Source organism: Mesoplodon bidens, assembly GCF_964165515.1.
Source record: "Mesoplodon bidens genome assembly, chromosome: 4".
NCBI lineage: Eukaryota > Metazoa > Chordata > Mammalia > Artiodactyla > Ziphiidae > Mesoplodon > Mesoplodon bidens.
Genome location: NC_138160.1, coordinates 101,057,081 through 101,077,455, shown reverse-complemented (window position 1 = coordinate 101,077,455; position 20,375 = coordinate 101,057,081). Strand labels below are relative to the sequence as shown.

General features: G+C 37.1%; 1 protein-coding gene across 19 annotated transcripts in view; it reads right to left on the bottom strand.

The window, feature by feature from the left end:
- Nucleotides 1–20,375, bottom strand: part of LOC308615713 (zinc finger protein 227-like) — a 379,433-nt gene that overhangs the window by 89,458 nt on the left and 269,600 nt on the right. For 3 of the 19 annotated variants that reach the window (XR_014015554.1, XR_014015555.1, XR_014015556.1), the window contains one exon: nt 12,358–12,521. The exons of the other annotated variants lie outside the window; for them this stretch is intronic. The gene's annotated coding sequence lies outside the window, so the exon portion shown is untranslated. Of the gene's footprint in view, nt 1–12,357; nt 12,522–20,375 lie in introns of those variants that run through there. 19 annotated transcript variants of the gene reach the window in all.

The window sequence follows — 20,375 nt, the reverse complement described above, 5'->3', positions numbered from 1 at the left end:
TATCACTTATATGTGGAATCTAAAAAATACAACAAACTAATAAATATAACAAAAAAGAAATAGATATAGAGAAAAAATTAGTGGCTACCAGTAGGGAGAGGGACAGAGGGAGGGAAATATGGGGGTAAGGTGTTAAGAGATACAAAAAAACAAATTTTCAAAATTACGTTTTCTCTGAAATCTAAGTTGCAGTGTGAATAATATATTCTATCCCCATTTCACTTATATCACAATTCTTGAACTATTTTCTTAATCCTTTAAAATTATACAACACCTTGAAGAGTGCATGCCTTCAGCTCACTCTCTGTAATTGTGTTCAATCATCTTTCTAAGACGGTTTTGCCCCTGGAGACTCAATAAAGACAGAGGTTGTTAGAAAAGACTCATCAAAGAATATTAAATAATATTATCCATCTAACTTCATAAAATCAACAATTTCTAAATGCCTGAAAGATCACAAGATGTTATCTTCTAGCTGCTTGTAGGGTAGAATTCATACAGAAGTTTTGTTCTCAGACTACCTTGACATTGGAAAACATAAGTTCTAAGCTCTAAGTTATCTTATTCTCCCATGGGAAGGAAAGGCATTCTGACAAAAGGAGGCCAAAGCAATTTCAGTTCACAAACCTCTTAAGAGTTGCAACCCAGGAGTGACGTCAGAAACATGGTGGAGTGAAAAACTACTTTTGTCCCTCCCCTTCAATCTACAACTATTAAAACATCCATAACTCAACAAAGCTGCCTCTGCCCAACACACCCGGATGACAGAGAATTCCAAACATCTGTACATCAAAAGGTGGGTGGACTGAATCACATAGAGGAAGTGGAACTGAAGGAACAACAGAGACAGTGTCTGTACTCATAAAAGACAGGTGGGACAGCACATGCTTGACCCTCATTCAGGAAATATAAAATAATTTATGATAGGAGTGTAGGACCATTTAGGAGAGAAAAATACATCATGCAAAGAAAAAAGATATTATATTTTTATAAAGTATTATGAACCTTAAGTTAATTATGAAATACAGCATATCATTAACAACATGCCTTTTTTTAGTCATACGTGCCTTGAGTAAATCACTGCCATTCTCTCTGCCTCAGTTTCCTTTTCTGTTAAATTTTTATATCATAGAGTTTTCAGGATGAAGTGAGTTCATAGTGCAGGGGAGCAGAATTTGCCACCCCAAAATATGCCTCTTTGGCATAAGGATTATTTCAGACTGATTATTTTTTAAGAAACTGCAGACACAGAAGAAACTCTAAAAACTAAAAAGAATTTACCCCTTCATAGAGACATTTATATGTACAAAAGAAGTTTTCATTTGTTAGGTGTCTCCCTTGCAATAGCAGGAAGAGAAGGCTGACTCCAAATCTCTGGGAACTCCTATAATGCAGAAGGCAACAACTTAAATTTGCAAAACAGCCTTACCCTTGTTTTTCCTGGTAACCTCCCATAACTGACTCCCCACTCCCAACATCTTCTTTTGTCTTTAACTGAAGTTGGTATTTAAGGTGAGGGCTTCCTCCATTTCAGAGAGTTACTCAGGTTTCCTGGGTCTCTCCCATGTATAAACGAGGCATACTTGTTATTACACTTTTGTTTGTTTTTCTCCTGTTAATCTGTCTTATATAAATTTAATTATTAGACCAGCCAAAGAACCTAGAAGGGAAGAAGAGAAAGTTTTTCCACTTGTACAATATATATAAAGTACAGAGCTGTCAAGAATAGTTAGTTCTCAATAATTAATTGTTCTTATTATTTCTTGAATTCATTAGGGTCCTGGAAATAGAAAACACAATTTTGCTGGGATTATGAAAAGAACTTACTATTGGTATGAGGGCAGGGAAAAGAACAATAAGAGATACTGAGGGACCACAGAGCTTGCAACAGTCAGAAGCCATGGTCACAAGGCCATGGTCACCACATGAGGTCTGTAGAGGCAAGCAAGGGGAGGACAGTATTACCATACATGGTAGTCTTAAAGGGACACAGAACCAGAGCATGGGAATGGGAAAGCGGAAATATCTCTATTTTCAACTGACCAAACCCAACAGGAAACCAGAGGGCAAGGGAGTCAAAGTGCTGTAGTCTATAGAAATCAGCCTCCAGGGCTTCAACTAGGGCAGAGAAGGTCAGAGATAAACTTCTAGGGGGATGAAACATTCAACAGAAACTACCCGGCCCAAATAATAATTAAATAATTGAATCAAACCGTTATTCCTTAGAAATAGTCTCAGCCCAGAGCCTTTATTTTGCTCACTGTATTTCTTCCTCAGTTCCTCAACCATGCCAAGTCTGTTTTTATTCTTGGAGACCTAGTGTGATAGCTGTGTCACATCTGGTATCTTCCGGGGTTTGACTGGTGGAGTCTAAGCCTTTATTTTGAGACATATTTCTCTTTTACTATACAAATCCATAGTCATCAGGAAGAAAATTCTCAATTATTAAAAAGAAAGAAAAGAAAGAAAGAAAGAAAGAAAAACAAAAGAAAGGAAGCAAGCAAGGAAGGAAGGAAGGAAGAAAAAGAAAGAAAGGAGCCATAAGCCTGATAAATCTAAGTTGTGAATTTGTACAGAAGACAGAGTTGTCAAAATCTAATGAGGCTTTTAACATTTTTGGTGAGTGTTTAGCAAACAGAGCAATGGCTCACTTTAATTTTGGTCATTTTCTATACTCTCTCCTATAGGGTGATTTATAATTCCTAGACCCACTTTTAGCCAAAGATTTTACACTCAATCAGTAAACAGCTTAAATGAAATAGCCTAAATCTTGATATTTGACAAAGAGTCTCTCCTTAACCAAACTTTAGTCAGGCTCCTTGAAGTTCTCTTTTTGACTAAGACTTGCCCTTGGGTTCTGCTTAGTTCAGTTTTATCAAGAATCCTGCTGGGTTAGTTTAGCAAAAATTCCCTACCTTTAATATCTGATACAATTTCTCACCCTCCACCCTTGGATGTTTGATCAAATTCTCCACCCTGGATATCTTATCATTGTTGGAGTGTGGAGGGATTTCCTCCTACCCCTCTGGATTCTTTTGGCTAGTCTAATAATTTGACACAAGACAGATTAACAAAAGAAAATCAAATTTAATCTTGTATTTATGGGGGTCTCATAGATATACGATCCAAATAAATGACCAAAGCAGGAGGCTTTCACACTTTTTAGACAAAGACACAATACATTTGTGAAGTATTGACAAGACAAATAAATTTTGGCTTGGATGCTTAATTAGTAAAGAACCTAAACAAGTTTGAGCTTGAGGTAGTAAATTAGTAAAGAAGTAACAAGGTCTTTTCAGCTCTGAATTCCCTACCTCTGGTTACAAGGATGTCTCTCTGCCTCCTGGTGCAGGGAGGGTACCTTTCACATGAAAGATTATTTTGTGATTTCATACAGGCAGGGTATCTGTCAGAGTGTCCTTGCACTGGCTGTTTCCCAAGTAACTTTAACTCAAATAATTAATATGCCATTTTGGCGTATTTGTGGGCAATCTGCCCTGGGCCTCAAAAGTTCCCTCTGAAATTTCCCTGGAAATTTCACATATTAAAAGCTGAACTGGTAGATTGCTCTGTGATTTCACTGAATCAGTGATCCTAAGTAATTCAGTGATTTCACTGAATCCTAGTCCTAAAACTAGGTCAGTTCAGTTAAACTCATTTCAGGAGGCTCCCAAAGTTAGGCCTACATTACACATGCATTCAGGTATTTAAAAGAGGTATGTCTATGGAAACAAAAAAACAAACAACAAAAAACCAAAGGTTAATGATTGGAGTGGACTATAAACCAGCTTCTGAACCCAGGGAGCAGCTAATCAAGAAAATTCTAGATATCAGTGTCAAAGCATGTTTTGTAGTTTGAAATGTCTCTGATGATGTTATCAGATATTCAGGTAAACTTTCTAAGTGACCCATACAGCAACAGGCATGAAGATTGTTTAAACATGAGCTGTTCTGGCAATTTCTCTGATGTTTATATCAAGTCACCTAGCTTCACTTTGTAGGGTTTCAGGAAAAAGGGCAGTTTTAAGTTCTTAATGATTCCAAATCAAAAAGATGGAAGAGGGACTTCCCTGGTGGGCCAGTGGGTAAGACTCCATGCTCCCAATGCAGAAAGCCTGGGTTTGATCCCTGGTCGGAGAACTAGATCCCGCGTGCATGCCGCAACTAAGAGTCTTCATGCCACAACTAAGAAGCCTGCATGCCGCAACTCAGAAGTCTGCATACCGCAACTAAGAGTCTGCATGTCACAACTAAGAAGTCTGCATGCCGCAACTAAGGAGTCCTCATGCTGTAAGTAAAGATCCCATGTGCTGCAACTAAGACTCAGTGCAGCCAAAATTTTAAAAAAGATGGAAGAGAATTGGAAACATTAGTTTGGAGAGTCATAGCCAGCTACTGAAGGAAACTAGAATAATTCAGGATTTAGTCCAGTTTACAGGAAAATAACAAATCTCAAACACAATTAATAGAAGCAGAGTCTGATATTCATATGCATGTATTATAGATTCTACTGAAACATAATTTTTCTCTCTGAAATCACTCTCATTTTCTATGAAAGATAGCCAAATTAGGACGTTTGTTTGCAAGATAAACCTAGATTCAATCAAGTTGGCCTGGTTATTTGCATAAGTGCAGCAAGAATAGCAATTGGTCATATAGGATCTTTTAAATCTTCTTTGCTGGACCAGTTCAAAAGATATTTCAGACTGAACTTTTATTTATTATTTTTTTATTTTTTGGCTGTGTTGGGTCTTCGTTGCTGTGCATGGGCTTTCTCTAGTTGTGGCAAGCAGGGGCTACTCTCCGTTGCGGTGCGCAGGCTTCTCATTGTGGTGGCTTCTCTTGTTGTGGAGCACAGGTTCTAGGCACGTGGGCTTCAGTAGTTGCAGCACGCAGGTTCAATAGTTGTGGCTTGCGGGCTCTAGAGCGCAGGCTCAGTAGTTGTGGCACATGGGCTTAGTTGCTCCATGGCATGTGGGATCTTCCCAGACCAGGGCTCAACCTCATGTCCCCTGCATTGGCAAGCAGACTCTCAACCACTGCACCACCAGGGAAGCCCCCAGACTGAACTTTTAAATGTCTCTCAGGGCCAGGAAGATGAGCCAAGTCAAGGACTGGCAATCAGACTTGCCTGCAATACCTATAGATTTGAGTAAATTGCTTTCTTTGCAAGGTCCCCAAAATATCTTGAGGTTCCTGCATCTTTCTGGAAGTGACCTTCCTTACTCACCTGGTAAGGCTGCTGGTAACCATATAATCAAGGTACTAGGCTGTTTTTCCAAGGGGCTTTATTGGCTTAATAAAGACAATTTTAGTTCCTTAGAGCTGTCTGGTCATATATGAGTCTCCATGTGTCTCTCTCAAATATGACACTCCAGTCAAAGCCTTGCTGATATAACCAGTTTCCAATTGTGTCCTGCTAAAAGGAGAACAGATTCTTACTGAACTTATGTAAATAGCCATATTGCCAAGAAAATAAGAATTCTCATTACAAGTTTCAGAATTGTGTAGGGATCAGGTAGAATGAAAAGATATGTAGATCTTTTCATCTTTGTTTACAAAGATATACTTTATCAAATTACTCTGAGTCATATTTAGCTTAAGAGGAAAGATTTTCTTATATCTGGAAAACAAGATTAAAGAATCAGCAATTTGGGGCTTCCCTGGTGGTGCAGTGGTTGAGAGTTCGCCTGCCGATGCAGGGTACACGGGTTCGTGCCCCCGTCCGGGAAGATCCCACATGCCGCGGAGCGGCTGGGCCCGTGAGCTATGGGCACTGAGCCTGCACGTCCGGAGCCTGTGCTCCACAACGGGAGAGGCCACAACAGTGAGAGGCCCGCATACCGCAAAAAAAAAAAAAAAAAAAAAAAAGAATCAGCAATTTAAAAAAACAAAAATTACAATCATCCTCATCAGTCTATTTAGTACCATTTCATTAATTCTTGCTCTCCTTGATCTTTTGTTTTTATGAAGCTATCATTTTCTCTCTTAGGTTCTATAAATTTTTACCCAGTTCAGTGGTATGATTTGAGAGTTATCAGAAACTTGTATTCTAGACTACTTGTTCCTTTCCATGAATTTCTCTGAAGGTTTAACACATTTGCAGGAAGCTTTTATAAAAGCATCTGAGTAAAACAATAACTGTCTGCAAATGATAAAAGACTTAAAATGCCTATTAAAGATCTGATTAATTATAATGGAATTGACAAGGAAATTTCATTATTTTTGTGACATACCACATTTAAGATAAAAACTAAAACAGAATTATGATTGATAACATTATACCAGAACATATCAAAATTTTAGGAACTTCATATAATTTATAGAATATTTATATCAACATTTACCCATACAATATAACCTAAGGTTTATCATCACTTATTTGAGAAGGCCCCCATGTAATTTAACATATCAAAATAAGCCTAACTGGGCTTCACTGGTGGTGCAGTGGTTACGAATCCACCTGCCAATTCAGGGGACACGGGTTCGAGCCCTGGTCCAGGACGATCCCACATGCCACGGAGCAACTAAGCCCATATGCCACAACTACTGAGCCTGCGTGCCCTAGAGCCCATGCTCTGCAACAAGAGAAGCCACCGCAATGAGAAGCCTGCTCACCGCAACAAAGAGTAGCCCCAGCTCACCACAACTAGAGAAAGCCCACACGCAGCAACAAAGACCCAAAGCAGCCAAAAATAAATAATTAATTTTTTAAAAAAGCCTAATTAACTTAATACCTCTCTTTTATAAGGAGAGAAAAGAAATCTTTTGAGGTATTCCAAGGGCCCTCAGGAAATCCCCAAAGTTGTTTCTAGGTCAATAAGACTTCATTTAGAATTTGATTTGGGGAAATTTGTCAAAAATATAAAAAGCCTTGGATACTTGACTTAACAGAATCACAGATCATTATGAAATAATATTTAATTATCTATTTGACCAAAGTGACAATAAAAAATTTCAAAGGAAAGTACAAAAGGTTACAGTGTCATAAGTTAAACTTACCTCTTTTAATATTAAGATGACTCAATTTTAAACAATCAAAGATCTGATGAAGACAGTGTGAAGCACAGTAAGTAAGACTGTGCTTACCTTTGCTTTTTGGGGAAAACAAAAACAAAAATATTTTCACAAAAATCTTATCAGGAGCAGACCAATAGTCTACTTAAACTTTATCCTTTTAGCAGATGGAAGAAAATCAAGTTTTTGTTTTATATTCGTATATTACTGATATTAAAGCTTATTTTTATAACCTTTGTAATACATTTATTCAATTTCAGCTAGCTTGACAACAAAAGGTAAGATTCTCTCTCTTTCTCTCTCTCTGTAACTTTTTGTCTGCATTTAGTTTGTGCTTCATAACCAGAACTTCTAGTTTAGACAAAATTACTCTCATTTTCCTTAACAAAAATATATCTCCATATCTGGTACCCTTTTTTAGGCAAAAATGTATCTTACTCTCCTTGCATACAGAGTTGTTTTCCTAATTAATTCTAGTTGTTTTCATTACATACACTAACTAGAATTTTTAACCCTTAAAAACCTTAATTTTTAGCGAATCAAAGAAGTAAACAATTGGAATTCCCGGTGGTCCAGTGGTTATGACTCCACACTTCCACAGCCGGGCGCCAGGCGCCCGGATTTGATCCCTGGTCGAGGAACTAAGATCCCACAAGCCACATGGCATAGCCAAAAAAAAAAAAGAAGTAAACAATTATGAACTATCTTTTACACCAGCATTCTGTGGATCACCAAATTTATGAATACATTTCATAACTTTTAGAAACATATGCTACTTCATATACAATGTTTCAATAAAGTACAAGACTTGTTTACTAATAATACCAAATTTATTTTTAGTTTCTCTGTAATAGGAAGTCAAACATAGATAAACCAATGTTCATTACTTAAAGTTTCATAATTTTATATTATTTAGAAATTGTCTAGATATTCAATGATTTTCCATCTCTTAACCTAACTTAGCAAAATTTGAAGGGTGGAAGTTACCAAAGAGACTTGGGAAACTATTTAAGTAGACATATTATAAAATAATCATTGCTTAAAAGTTCACCTAAAAGCTTTTATCTCATTTACATCTATTTAATTCAGTTGTTCTTAACAATTATACTTAGATTACTCATGAAAATTTCATGAGACATTAGTCATCATATTAAGGATGTTTTTTCTTACTGATAAATTTTGTAACAGAGATAACATGAGCTTATTTGACTTTTAGTAAACTTAGTTAGAATAAAACTATTGTATGTAATGCTGGTAACTCTAAAGACATGTCTGTATTAAATAAGCCTAAACTTAAACTAGCTTGCATTTACTAAAGATTAATTCTAGGTCATGTGAACTTGAAAATCATTTGGGTTAGTTTCTGTTATGTTTTAATTCATTATAAAATTGTGGTTGTTTTAAAGCCAGTTAAATAGAGCTCTTTTACATATTAATTTTGACAATACCACCCAGAGATAGAAAAGTACCATATCTATGATATACATAATATAGACAAATATACGGACACAAACACATAAATAACAGTTGGAATAAATTAAATTTGCTTGCTCAGATGGCTAAAGTTTTTTACTACTTGGGGAGAAGACTTTTAAGATTTATATTTGCCCTTGACAAACAATCTTAAGGAGGCTGTGGTTTAGAGTTTGGGCAAGGAAGCCCTTTTAGCAGTTTGTGTTTAAAAAGCCTCTTTCCCTCCTTTTTTTTCAGTCTCAGGCAAGTTTTTGTTATCTCCTTAGGTGTTTCCATTTCAAATATATGGTAATATTTACACCTGTATGGGGCAGAGAAAGAAAGTGTAAGTTTCCTCCTACGAGTTTTGGAATATATTTGTCTAAAATCAGAAATCTTATGGTAATTACTATTTAAATTTTTTCTTCTTTTTCTTAAGTACAGGACAATTTTGTTTCCAATATCCTGATCTTATAATATCTACAAGTATTTTGAGAGGAACAGGTGATTGGTAAAGGGAACAGGGATTGGTAAAGATAGGTTGGTCTTAACTTGCTTCTAGAGTTGCATTTCTGATTTTACAGAGATTTATAAGACAAACATAGTTGCTTCTATTAGCTCTTGAATATTGGCTTCTAGCTGACCAACTTCCTGATTATTTCTAAGAGGGCCTGGAGAATTGCTGAGATGGGGCAGTTTTTAAGAAGGGGAAATTACCTTGGATTTTTCCTTCAAGTCTAATTTGTGTTCTTTCATCTTGTTAAGGAGTCCCTAAAACTAGCTGTTTTATACACACACACACACATACACACACATCTATATATATAACGTTAATCCACTTTTTAGTTTGTTTTTAGGATGAAAACTCTCTATAATTTCCCTTCCAAGTATAGCCAACTCAAAGGATCCATCATCTGGCCACTAATGAGTAGGATCTTACATTAATGTCAAATAGCTACTCAAACTAATAAGTCTTTTTATGGATCAACCAAAGACACAGGAGGCATCTCACAAGACAGCATGCAACCCTCACAAGATCTGAAAAGTTTGCTCCCAGAGTTAGTTTAAGAAAGTAAAAGCCCTTCATTGCTGTAAGTGATAAGAATAGTGTAGTGAAAATGGTGTCTTTAATTTCCCAAGAGAATGTGTGGAGTCAAGTCAGTTTAGCCAGAATCCCCAATTACCCATGATGTTTTCCCTTAATAATTTTTCATTCACTTATCCTCACCCTGCTTCTTAACTATAAATCTCCATTTATCCTTGGTGTATTCAGCATTGAGCCCAATCTCCCTCCCCTACTATAAAACCCATTATAGTAGTCTCCCTGAATAGAGTCTGTGTTAATGTTCTTTACCACATGTCATAATAACTTTTTCTTTAACATGTTAGTAGTCTGAATGAATTGGTAAATTTTCATTTCATGTGTTAATTATTGTTTTAATTATATATAAATTATATAATATATATAATTATATATCTGAAAAAGCATTATGTGGTTTTGCAAAAAAACTTCTCAATAACCTCTCAAAGCAGATATTTAGGGAAAGTCTGTGGAAGACTTTGAAATGTACCCAAAAAGATTAGTGAGAGTCTTCAGTAAAAAGCAAGCATTTTCTAGGGCACAATATTCCTAGTTATCTAATTCTATTGGATCTGTGCCTTTTGTTGACTTTCTTTTTACAACTCCGTAAATTGTAGACAACTGACTGAAATGAAAATGGGTCTTGACAATAGACATGCAGATGAATTCTTCCAATAGAGGACTTCCTCCAACTTGTAGAAAAAGCTAACATTGTACCTATTTGTAAATTCATTAAACCATTCCTGGCTACCTATTTCTGTGTGGTATTTTGAATTCGCTTTTGAACCTATTGTAATATCGTTTTGGTTTCCTCAATAATGAATGAGTAAATAGGGACTTCCCTGGTAGTCCAGTGGTTAAGACTTCGTCTTCCAATGCAGGGGGCATGGGTTGGATCCCTGGTCAGGGAGCTAAGATCCCACATGTCTCACAGCCAGAAAACCAAAACATAAAACGGAAGCAATATTGTAACAAATTCAATAAAGACTTTAAAATAATGGTCCACATCAAAAAAAAATGAATGAGTGAACAAAATCTTTGACATTTTATATTTGTGCAAGAGTCATGATTTTACCTTAAAATATATATATTCTTTAACAGGTATTACGGTTGACCCTTGAACAACACAGGTTTGAACTGCGCGGGTTCACTTATATGCAGATGTTGTTTCAACAGTAAATACTACCCTACTACACAATCCATGGTAGGTTGAATCCATAGATGTGGAACCACAGACACAGAGGAAGCACATACACAGAGGAACAGCATATAAAGAGGGTCAATATAAATTATATACGGATTTTCTACTGCACAGAAAGTGGGCACCCCTGACTCCCACATTGTTCAAGGATCGACTGTATTATTATTCTCAATTTTACAGATGGAGAAATTGAAGTTCAGAAAAGCTAGATAACTGGTCCACAGTGGCACCACTAATAATCTGACTCATGATTGTGGAGTCAAAGTGCATATTTTTCCCATACACTATAACTGTATTAATATAAACAAAATCACATGGAGTTTGTGTGCTAGAGCACTTCACAGGATACTGAATCATATGTAGCATGAAAACCCAGCCAACTAATAATTACTACTGATTATATAATTAGTGACTAGAACGGCTAATTACATTTCAACATTGTTGCTGTATGGTAATAAAAACAAAAATAATAGCTCAGTGAAGCATACACAAAGAAGCATTATACAAACCTAGCCATCAAACGTGCCAGTAAATCATTTCAATTATAACTTTAAGAAGTCTCAGGTATATTTTTCTTCTCTCCACTGATTCCTAGCATTAGCAGAGATCATTAGCTGATTTTGATTGGTTTCATACATAGTAAAAGAAAGAAAAAAGGGGAGGAAAAGGAAGTGGAGAAAGAGGAGAAACAGCAGGTTTCAGCATGTGATAAGCTAAAAATTGTTTACTTATGAGATATGAAATTCTGTTTTGCAATTGTGTGACACTGGGCAAGTTTTAATCTCAGTCAGGTTCTTTATATTGTATATAACATGGGCTTAAGACCACCTACCATTAAGCTATTTAGATAAAATGAGATAGTTACTATAAACCATCTGGCACATAAGTAAGACTTCAATACATTTTAATCCCCTTTGCTCAACTCTACCCCTATCCAGATCATTCCATAACCCCCAAAACACAGTGAAGCAGTAAAGAACAAGAATTTAGAATACACTTTACTGTTAATTAATGCCCAAGAGTAGACGGTGAACCTAAATGTTCAACTAGATTTTGTTTCCAATGTATACCTGTAAGATATGAATCATTAATGACAATTTACATAACAAGTAACTTCAAGACTTACATTTTGAATGTAATGAAAATGTGTTTGCCTTTTAAAAATGTAAGACAAGCAAATGCCATATGACTCAGAAGTTCTGATCTCCATCAAATAGCATCTGAGAGAAAGATTAATAGTGGTAAAAGTGTGACATCCTGGAGGAACAATTTTATGCTATGGTTATCTGTGTACACAGCTGAAGTGACAAGCTAATATATAGTTTTAAATCCATTTAAGATGACAGAATGCTCTGTACTTCCTCACTCAGCTATAGTTTTTTTTGTTTTGCAGTACGCAGGCCTGCCACTGCCGTGGCCTCTCCCGTCGCAGAGCACAGGCTCCGGACACGCAGGCTCAGTGGCCATGGCCCACGGGCCCAGCTGCTCCGCGGCACGTGGGATCTTCCCGGACCGGGGCATGAACCTGCGTCTCCTGCATCGGCAGGCGGACTCTCAACCACTGCGCCACCAGGGAAGCCCCATCTACAGTTTTCTGAGGGGGGAAAGGATGGGTGTTTGTTTTAAATCACATTTCCAATTTAGTTCATGGAGGATAGTGGCAAAACATTGAGAAGATCAATTTTTATTTTCCTAGCTTCTTATATCTTCCTCAGTGATCTCATAGCTCATCCTCCAACTCTTCCAAAATGTTTCATCTTCATGAATTCTCTGAAATAAAAAAACATGGAAACTAAATATAATAACTCTAAACTTTCTGCAAACAACCCAAAACTCTTCATGCTGTATACTAAATATAAAATGTAAATGTAAATATAAAGTACTAAGTAAATAATAAAATAAATATTTTATTTTTTTGAGAGACCAATTCATAAATTGTTAAAAACTGTTATAAAGTAAATGGAGAGTTTTCCATCATATAGAGGGAAGAAGAATTGTCTTAAAGAGAACACAGAAAGAGAGCATAGATGATGAGTCATTCTCTGGATCTCTGGCAATCAATAGAAGGTTAAAAATCATCTTGGACATAGAGATATCAAACATGAAACAGTTTCTTCTGAGCAGAGGTCTATTTCAGATTTACTGTGATTCAACTGAGTTTGAACACATCACCATGAGGCCACCATAAGACAATCTAAAGGTATGTGCCGACAACATGGCCTATGTCTATCTTTTCAGACATTCTTAATCACCTGGAGAGTAATGAGAATTAGTCATATAGTCCCATCACCATCAAATGCCAAGGACCAAAACTCTGTCGCTGGCACCCCTTTCCTAAGTTATTAAATACCTAAGCAAGTTCACATGGGCACTTAACATGATGCTGATCATACTCACAATGCTTATCATTAAATCAGTTAGTACAGATGAAACTATCCCACCTACACCCAGGCAGAGTTAGTCCCAAAGACAAAACTTACCCCAGTAAATAACTGAGATCAGAGAAATTAAAAGTCCGAGATTTAGAAAATAGCTTGACCTGCCAAGTGCAACTCTCAATTAACAAATGAGTCAGTGGGTAATTTAATAATACATCATCCCTTTTGAGGTCCTCCGCTTCAACCCCAACTGGCCTAACATCAACTAGTATACTGAAAATCATTCCTGACACTATCTGTAGTTAATGTAGACCCCACAAGTTAAGGGCTGAGTCCTTGGAAGACTGCCCCTACTTAAGATGTGAACCACAAGTTCAAGTGATCCCCAGGTCATCCGCACTACTGACCAACTGGCCACAAATCTGGGTTCCCATTAGTCTTCTCACATTTGATAATTTGGTAGAACTCAGGAAAGTGCTATACTTACAATTACAGTTTTATTATGATGGATACAACTCAGGAGCTGCCAAATGAAAAGCCACAAAGGACAAGGTCTGAGAGTGTCTCCAGTACAGAGCTTCCATGCTCTCAAACCATGGAATCAGGGCACATCATCCTCCAGGCATATTGATGTGTTCACCAACCAGGAAGCTCCACTGAACCTCATGTAGAGTTTTTACTGGCGTTTCATTATTTCCTTGGCCACATGACTGAAATCAATCTCTAGTCCTATTCCTCACCCTGGAGGTCAGGCTGGCTCAAAGACCCAACCCTCTAATTACATGACTGCCTATGACCAGCCTCCTTCCTGAAGCTATCTAGAGGGCTACCATGAGTTGCCTTATTAACATAAATTCAGGAATGATCCACGGGGATCATGAATAACAAAGACACTCTTATCCTCAGGTAATCCTAAGGATTTACAGTCTCCCTTCCAGGATTCAGGGACAAAGGCCAGCCAAATTCTTTATTATATAACACAGGGACATTATACATGTTGTAATATGAAATGAGCCAAACAAGGCCTGAACGTGGAACTGATGATTGAATAGTGTAGTACAGGGAAACATAAGTGACTTGCTTCTTCTGCACCAGAACCACAGACCAGCTTTAGTACTTAATTAAAACTGTCAGCTCTCTCATTTCTTATCCTGTTTTTAGAAAATAATGGGACTTGCAGCCTGAAAATGAACCACTCCAGGGGTATTGACACCATGTGGGTGGACCTGCATAATCTACAACATTTAGCACTTTCACATTCCTATTAGGAGTCTATTTAGCAGTCTAAAAAATTCATGATCATTAGCCAAAAAGGCTTTCTCCCTAAGCATTGATGGGCTTAAACAACACTATTCTCTTAGTGTTATCAAATTTGAAATAGCTGATGCTCACATCAAATTCTTCCAGATAAATGTACCTATGAAACCTGCAACAAAAAGGTATCAGATCATCTGGTCCCTCACTGTACCTCAGAATGGACAAGATGCCAATCCTTCCAAGCTATAACTTGTCTCACATGTTTTCAGTACCTCTTCTGGGGATGAGGTCTGTGAAACAGTTTATCCTGTCCAGCCCTCCAATTCAGATAGAACATAAAACACTGGAGCTGGAATTGGCAAGACTAAAAGCTAAGTATCAGCTACACCACTCATTTTGAAAATTTTTTTTGACCTCTGTACTTCAGATTTATCATCTGTAAAATGGAGATAATGACAATATCATAATTATATAGTAATGATAAAATGTGATGATGCATGTATGACTTTAAGGCACTTTGGAAGATGAAATTGTTAAAACAGGGAGAATCCTGATTTATGTTCTGACATCATTTTCATCAAGAAAATTATCATTGGCTTTTTTTCTCATACACTGTCCTTTGGGAACAATGTACAATTACATACACAGACACACACACACCCACTCACCCATGCAGACAGTGATGTCTCTTGACTCTAACAAAAGGCTGCTTAGAGACCTAATATGCATAGTCATGTTAAGTCATATCCCCACCATTGGGCAAGGTAGGTAAGGGTGGAAAATAACCTGACATATTTAAAAAGCCCGCCAAAAGGAATCCAATACTATATAATGCCCATAGCTTGACCGTGCCTACAGCTCCTTCAGCTTACCTTCCTGCAGAGATGAATGGCTCTCCACAGTAAGTCAGATACTGCCATTTGTGTGTTAAAGATGCCAAATTTGACCCCCAGACTCCTGACAGCTAAAGTGAAACATTCAGAAACACCAAATACGTATATTTAGAGCATTCTCCAAAGATTTCACTCTAGAATTGACGGCCATGTGGTTCCAATCCAAAGACTAGATAAGACAGTTCATATTTGACAATGATAGTCAACCAGTGTGTTTTGATCTTCTTTAAGTCATGCCTCTTTTCATGCTTCCTCCCATAACTTCTTTGTGTCCATAACAAAGATAGTTATAAAAGTCTTGGCTTTCTATTATTTGCAAATTATAATCAATAAATATTGAATATGCTTGTTAGACAGGCTATTTTCTAGCACCACATCAGCTCTCACCATTTCAAATTCACCGGAGTCCCTGAATTCCAACTCTCTTTTCATTAAGTTATTCCTAGAACATATGATTTTACCTTCTAATGAAAATGCTGCCACAGATTTGTATAATAATTTCATATCCATAATTTCTATGATTCTTGAATATATATTCCTATTCTAATAGTCATGTTGCATATTTCTTCAGTCCTCAAATAATGTATGCTGAGTGACCAGCACCATGCTAGGTATCAGAGGCACAGTAGTAAAAAAAAATGAATGTGGTACCTGCCCCTAGGAAGCTCACTTTCTGTTGGTGAAGATACACAGTAAATAAAAGAAGGCAACTGATATAAAATAATTTAATTTGAAAGAGGTGCTGCGAAGGAAATGGGCCTGTGAGAGAGAAAAAGGAAGCAGAAAAGCTCTCTTAGAAAGAGAGCTTCAAGGAAGGATTGCATAAGGAGGTGAAGTTTAGGTTGAAGAATAAAGGATAAGGAAGACCTTGCTACTGAAATTAGAATCTGCCAGCAAGAAGGAAGTGCATATATAAGGCTACAAGATAGGAAAGAGCTTGGGATGGTTTAAGAGAAAAAAAAAAGTTTGGTGTAGCCAGGGGATAGGGATTGAAAGCAGAGTGATAGACAACAATCTGGAAGGGACAAAGAGTGGTTGGGTGGATAATGAAAGTATTTTCAAGCCCTGAGATATAAGATACAGGGATGTAAAAGGGGAAACTGCCTCTCTTTACTGCAAGAAAACCAGCACCCTCTGAAGCTAGATTTCAGTTTAGGCAAGGAAGCCAAAGGAGTGCTTTGTGACAGACAACATGAGGATGAAGAGGGAATTTGCTGACAAGCAGGAAGGAGTTCTGGAGGCATTGTGGGAGTTTGGGTGTAGAGTAGGGGTCAGCTCAGGGCTGTGCTGAGCAGTACAGAGAAAAGACTCCAGGTGGTGAGAGATGGCAGGAGAGATTTGTCCTTCTGGTGGTAACTGGGATAAATAGGGATGTGAGGCAAGAGGGGTTTGCCCTTACAGTGCTGTTGATGACAGAGAACAAATACTGCTATTTACCTCCACAAGGAATCTCCAGGGATACCTGCCCATGAGACTGTGGACTGTTTCAGTGAGATGGGGTTGGGGACTACAGTTAACTTCTGGAGGCTATTGCACTAACTCATCTAGTGGCAGCTCCCACAATGCATAACAACTCTCAAAACTACTGAGATGCAGGAGGCAAGAACGTGGGGAGATTCAGTCGATGTAATGGTGCTCGTGACCAGAGGCTATTTTATGTTTCTTCCTTTTATTGCAGTCCAGCTTTTAAATTATTCCTGTAATTTGATGGTATCATAAGATAAAAAATACGTATTTTTGAACTGCACAGAGTTCATCTATTTGCATGCTTTCCAACTGTGGGCCAACAAAGAAATTAATAAATTCAGTGGGTTGGAAAAATTTACCACCTAAGAACAATATCAGCGGTTGATTTAAAGGTTGAGAAATGGTTAGGAAATATATTCATAACTGCAAACATCCCTATAGAAACAAAGAAAATACTCTGAAGTTAAGGAGGAAAAATACAGTAAGAAGCCATCATGATTGAGGGAAATGGTAAAGCTGCAGTTTTGGAAATTCCCAGCTCCATTAGGACGAAAAATGTCTTAACAGCTTATATATCATTCAACAGTTCCACCATATAGGTCTCCTGAAAAAAGCATTCCATTCCCATTCCCCAGCACTTGTTTTAACATATGTTTCATACATGAAAATCTCTACCCCATGATCAACACTTATCATCAGTTTTCCAAAACTGAAAAAATGCAAAAGTATGTTTTCACTCTTTAATTTTGCATATTTGTCAACTTAGGGAAGCTACCATGACTTTATGTATATACAGGAAAGTTTAACCTAGGCAGCTTCTCATAAAATATAAATATAGTGTCATTGTACAAATCTTCTATTGGCATGGTGTTTGGTGTTAAAAAGAGAGCTTATATATTAAAGACCTAAGTGTGTATATATATATATATATATATATATATATATATATATATATACACATATGTATATATACTTCTATATGTCTTATATCCTTAGGTATCTAATATAAAAGTGCCCTTTTTATATGTGTATATATATATATATATATATATATATATATAGAAAGAAATAGAGACAGAGACAGTGAAACAGAGACAAAGAGACAGAGACAGAGAAAGACAAAGAGAGTGTAAGCACACCACAAATGACTCAAGTTATGAAGTCTTGTCTCTCTGCAAGAGTCCTACTAGGTTAGGCTGCCCTCACTCAGGCTCCTATTTCACCTAATATTCCACAGCACACGTTGTGAGGATAGGGGCTAAGGATGCCCTGAACAACTGAGGAAATAATTCTCTGAATGCCTTCCTCAGCAGTACACATTGCCTCTGTCCCATTTTCACTGTAACAACATTATGAAGCAAGATCTTCACAGCAATTACTTGGCTTGCAACTTGTAGGTATGGTTCCTCCCCTTCCCCATACCCCATCCAAAACTCCCATTGCCAGGGACTGAAGCAGTCAGCCTGCACTAGTCCACGCTAGAGAAGACCGACCTGCAGCCAAAGAATTACATGCACAACATACAAGGAAAAATGCTACTGCTTTCAGCTGCTAAAGCTGAGCACTGGTCAAATGGTGTTTGCATCATCAAAGAGGGAGAGAATTGAAACTAGGAGGCCCGGGTCCCTGTAGAGAGACTGATTGATAAGCATAATGCAGCTCTAATGTGGCCAGGGGCATGAAGATGCACTCCAGAGTACAGGGCTCTGATGATATGACTTCCTAATTACCTCTGCATGGGTGAGACATTAACCAAGCTGCTTCCACAGAGAAGCCTTCAAAATCAAATGGGGAAAGTAACACCTTCCCCCACACCAGGTCAGTTCCTGCTGAAGTGACTGGTGACTAATGGGAATTCTATCCTCTGAGCTGCGTGTAGGGAAAGGGTAGAGAGAAAGAGACCACCATGGCAGCTGAGATAACAATGAGATCAAAAGGTGTAGCTGCAAGAGGAAGCAGAATTGATGCCCTGAAACATGGCTGTAGGCTTGCTGGATAACCACGTCACCAACAGGCTGACTGTGCAACAGCCTCTAGAATGTGTGTGCCTCTCTTGAGCCAAGCTTCAGGTCAGCTCAGACTCTAAGCATTATTAAGTCACATATGGCAACCAACTCCTGAGAAAGTGAAACACTTTAATCACAAAATAACCTTCAGGTGCACAGAGGGAGGAAGAAAACACAAAACCAACCAAGGAATCACTGACAATAATCCTGTTTTTGCAAATGAGAGAAAGCAAAATGATCCAAAACAATGCTGCTTTACGATGATCTGAAATGTTGCCAATACCACCATCCAACAGAGATATAAAATAACTTTCACTTTCAAGAGAGCAATAATTAGATGCTGTTGTTGAATTGAGAAGGCCATATTGTCTTAAATATAGTTTTTATTACTCTAAAAGACATTAATGTTGTTAGCAGAAAAATTATAAAGTTCAGATAAGTATAAAAAAAACCATAATGCTACCTCCAGAGGTAACCACTGCTATTTATCATTTTGTCATTCCTCTCTTCTCTTTTCTATAGATATTTTTACATAGTTGATATACTAAATATGAAACATTATACCCTGCTTTTTCAGTTATTATAATAAATGTTTTCCAACCGACTTTATATTTTAATATACCTGGTTTACTTGTTACAAATTATTTATTTTAGGTCATATAAAGTGCAATATGGTCTACCATGTAGATGTACTACTTAGTGATAAATTTTAAAAATATAGTTTATGAGCTCTTACTATGTTCAAATAACTAAGCTAAACAAAAAAATCTAATGAGTGGAATTTCTGCCCTCAGCAGAATCAGAAACAGGGAACCCCAGTGACCCTACACATAAATGAAGAATTAGAGCTGCAGGGAGCTTCTGCCCTTACATTGTGCCAATCATCATTTTGATTACTGTTTGCAAATGAAAGAAAGCAAAAAGATCTAAAAACAATTCTTTTGTGATTGCTCCTTCACTCCTCTACAGTCTCCTGGTGTCTATTAAGACCCACTTCAAAATCACATTTCCACAACTCTCCCCATTGCCCTCTCTTCTAGGAAAACTCCATCATTCCCCATTTGTGCTCTCATGGGACTTTAAATAAAACTCTGTAATTTAGCACATTTATTATGTTATTAATTTACTGTAATTGCTTGACCCCTTCAGGAGTCCATGAAGTCTTTGTAGACAGAAATATTTTATATTTATTTGTTCCTCAGAATCTAGCAATGACTAGTAGAGAGCAAGGGTTCGATCAGTGTATTTTTGAGTGATTGCAACTGAATAAATTTAAAGTGAAACACTTTTTTTTCTGAAAATTATTAATAGAGATAATAAACATATCTGAAGTCTAAAGTTGTTTTTAAACTATGTTCATGTATGCACTTTTATAGAATTCTCAAATCAGTGTTTAAGATATCATCTCTTTCACTTTCTGAAACATGCAAAAAACGCGTAATAATATTTGTGTTTCCAAAGAATGGAATGCCTATTATTTTTGTGAGTACATCAGCAACTTGGTATTGTGGTGGTTAAAACTACAAATAGAGTCAGGTAATGACAGAAGTCACAGGAGAGACAAATTAAGCTCTAGCTTAAGAGGTTTAAGAAGATTTCCCTTTAAGTCAAGAGTACCAAGGA